At 44.3% G+C, this 3884-nt stretch overlaps 1 non-coding gene across 1 annotated transcript; it reads right to left on the reverse strand.

Moving 5' to 3' along the window:
• Positions 1 to 3609: 3609 nt before the first annotated feature.
• Positions 3610 to 3682, reverse strand: Trnat-agu (transfer RNA threonine (anticodon AGU)). Its single transcript has one exon. It is a non-coding gene; the product is annotated as a tRNA-Thr (tRNA).
• Between the last annotated feature and the right edge of the window lie 202 nt (positions 3683 to 3884).

The raw sequence follows: 3884 nt of genomic DNA on the forward strand, positions 1-3884 counted from the left end.
CTTCATCTAGGCTCAGCTGTGGTGTTCCTTCGCAATTCCATTTCACCAGCATATTACCAACAATCGACTTGGACAGCTTTCGGCCGGTTTACCTGTCACTGACGAAGCTGTTGCTCAGATGAGATCCAACGACTTGTCTACGCTCTTAGTCACTGAGCTCTGCCAACTGTCGCTCTCAGCTGGTACCGCTTTTCTAGTCACAGCACGTTACTACCCGTCTCCTTCCATATTGTGCGGTCCGCCTCTTGAACATCTATTGACCAGTTTCGATTTATGTATTGATGACTGTAGACTTATGGTCAGATCGTGTATATTACTTCATTTATAACGACTTTTGAGTTACTGACTTCATCTGATCAAAGACATAGATACCGTAAAACAACGTTGGATGCCAGTCAGTTAAACATGCACAGGCAGAGCTTAGTTGACGGGTGTTTCTTTGACTATTACTCGGTCTTCACATTATGTGCCACCCTAGGTTGACCGCTTCCTTCTTGACGCTGCGTTCGGTCATCGTTCATCCATTCCTACCAATATCGTCAAACAGCGGCATCGCTCCTATTCCAATGTCGAGCGATTCGCTGATTACTTCAACTGGCGTCTTTTTAGCCGAACAACAAGTCCTCTCTCAGATGCTGACATCGACGCGTATTTTTCACGCTCCTTTCTGCGAGGCACAGTTAGTTTCCAACTGAGTACAAGGAATAAAATCCGGCAATGCTTTATGCCCTGTTACAGGCATGTCCCCTATTTACTATCACAGACAGCAGCGGGGTGAAATTGCACTGCAGTGTCACACATTCATCATTCCCGTGGTTCGCTGTTGTGCGTTTAAGTGCTCGAACTGTATCACAGAGAAGCGATATATTGGGACTAGGGCCTATGCTATGGATTCTGAAGAAAAGCATTACGACTCGTCATTTTACCTAAATTGTGGATCCTAATGTACAAGAGCGTGTAAGTAAAGTCTGCAACAAGTCTTACTTTGTTTGGCGTATTTATATATATGTCATGCGAGCTGTGTACTGGTTGTTTCTGAAGGTCCTTTGAGTAACTTCTTCTAGTAGCTCTCTCTACCACTACGATATCGTTAGGTTGGCAATTTGTTATTTCTTAGGTGACGTCCGCTGCCAGCCAGTTTTCCGCAGTTAATTAACGACTGACTTAACAGCTGACATATTAAATTTATATGTCTCATTTATTCCGTACGAGGAATGTGTTTTTCTTATTCGAGCGCCCCACCCCCCGCTGACGGAGAGGCTGGCCGGATAGGTCGCGAGTCCGGCGGTGGCACATCATTACCCGGCTGCCGCTAAGGAGCAGCTGCGGACGAGCGTCGCGCGTGTGTCGTAATGACGGGTAACGATCTCCTCGCGATGAGCGCGTTATTTAGGCCATCCAATTAAGCCGCTGCCTGCGGCGACAGTTACTAATTACCTGCGCGCCGTGTGGGCGACGTTCGAAACGGCGTGCTGCGCGCGTAATCACGCGGACTCGGTGGCAGGTGACGTCTTGAAGGCGGCCTGTGAAACTGAGCCGCTGTGACCGCCCTCTTCCGTTATAATTCCTGCAGAATATGGAGGTAATTTCTGGACTTGACGCAGAGAAGGCGTTGAGATCAAGTTTTAATTCCGTCGGTATATTGTGATACAAATCTATTGACTTCTACAGTCTTTTCAAAAATCCGAGCGTGCCTCTTTTGTCAATTCGAGGTTCGACTATTTCAGATGAAAACTCCTCTTTGAAGTGTAACCAGAATTTTGTATAGTGAAAATTGGTTCAACTTAGTGTTGCACTCTAGCAAGACTAAGGTTCGCTAGTTGTGGTATACCACATAAATGACGTAGTAAATAATAGGATTACCGGCAGTATCGGTAGCATTGGTGGGGAGAGAAGCGTAAATGAATGTGTAATAGAGAAAGTGGGAGCCGACGATTTTTCTTTGGTTTTTTGTTTGTTTGTTTGTTTGTTTTGCACATAATTAGAACCGCACGTCGTTTAGTGTTATTCCAGTTGTCCTTACAGAATATGAGTTGCTATTTATGTAACAAAAATTAGTTGATCCCGTTACCTCTGCCCTTTTATGTAACCTAAGAAATTACTTTTGATGCAAGTACAGTTTACATGCACCAACATAAAAATATAATTATTGTTGTTGTTTTCTAGTAAATAGAACGTTCTTCATCGCGATCAAAGGGAAGTGTTTCCTGTTATTTATTGAATGAAGGCTTTCATCACATTGCTGCCGATAAATCATTCGGAGTATAAGGTCATGGTCCACGAAACTCACAGAGGAATTTGGTGGACCACAACCTTATACCCCGAAAGTTCTCCCTGTTATCGTTGGTAAATGCGAAAGTTGTTCATGAATAACAGAAACATGGTTTCTGTAAGTCCAAAGAAGCGATGTTTGATATATTTTTGTTTTGTGTTTCCTTTTACTGTTTTACTTTCTCATTTTCCTAGCGCTTTGTGGTGAATCAGTCTCCTCCTCTTTATTTCTATTAAAATGTTTCTCTGTTTCAAGTTACAAATCAACAACTTTGGAGTAAAACTTGAATTAAACACTGACAGTTTCAGTTTTACTATAAACTCTGTTTAGTTTTAAACAACAGACAGAAGGACAGCTATGTAGAACTACAATTTTCCGCAGGTCACCCGGCTTTTTATGTAGCCTAGCCTCAGTTTCTAGACGGTTCACCACATCTGGTTCCTAGGGGAATCTAATAAGACATCACATACGTAAAGAAAGCGATATAATGATATGACTCCCAACGGATATGCAACATCACTTAACATACTGGTAACGCGAGTATGACCTTAGACGGTAAAAGCTACTAGGAAAGCTACCGTAGTCTACACTTGTTTTTGATAATCTTCAGTAGCCTATGCTAGTTTTACAACTCTAGTTCTGATGTAACACAACAGACAGATTCACCTCTACTCAAGATTGCATGAAATTACTGCACCTTTCCACACACAAAGTCCGCCTCCGTAGCTGAGTTGTCAGCGTGGCTGGCTATCATGTGGAGGGCCCGCGTTCGATTCTCAGTACTCGCAGAGAGTTTTCCTTGGTAAGGGGGTTAGGGAGGGCTGGAACGGAGTGCACTCAGCCTCGTGAGGCCAACTTTACTACTACTACTTGACTGAACAGTCGCTGCTCCAGGTCACGAAAACTGATAATAGCCAGGAGAGCGGTGTGCGGATTCCACGCCTCTCCATACAGCATCCAATGACACCATAGGCAGAGGATGGCACGGCGGTTGGCCGGTACCGATAGGCCCATCAGGACCTATGGACGGAGTTTACGTTCCAAATAGATAAATTTTTTTGTATTTTTATGACTTACACCAAATTTTACTGACTCTATTGGACGCCAGAACAACTTCTTATTTTCAGAGGCATAACTGTTTTTCTAGTGGTTTGCTTACAAGAACTACTGAGATCATTGTTAGTTAAATTTTTGATTTTTTAAAATGTATTTTGGGGCAATCTAAGTGTTTCTATTGAAGTTCGAGGTTAAAATAGCTTATAACTAAACTGAAGGGAATCACAGCCGTTAGCTGCAGCGGTACAATACGCGAAATCAGCGGCGACGAGCGAGAATGTGTATCGGACCGAGATTCGAACCCGGGATCTCCTGCTTACTAGGCAGATGCGTTAACCACTGCGCCATCCGGCACACAGCGTTACCGCTACTTTACCGACCATATCGCCAGCCTCAGGCCGGCCACCTTGCCACCGAGCGCCCCTATCGGCAGTGTCTGTCTTTTGACTCCATGTTCGCTACTCAAGAGATTCCCGCAGGAGATGGGACGTGTTTGTGCATACGCAGTGAAGAAGGTGGCTCCACTGCCCAGCCAGGCAGTGTCTGTTCTTTCGGA

The sequence above is a fragment of the Schistocerca serialis genome, chromosome 6 (assembly GCF_023864345.2).
Source record: "Schistocerca serialis cubense isolate TAMUIC-IGC-003099 chromosome 6, iqSchSeri2.2, whole genome shotgun sequence".
Classification (NCBI taxonomy): domain Eukaryota; kingdom Metazoa; phylum Arthropoda; class Insecta; order Orthoptera; family Acrididae; genus Schistocerca; species Schistocerca serialis.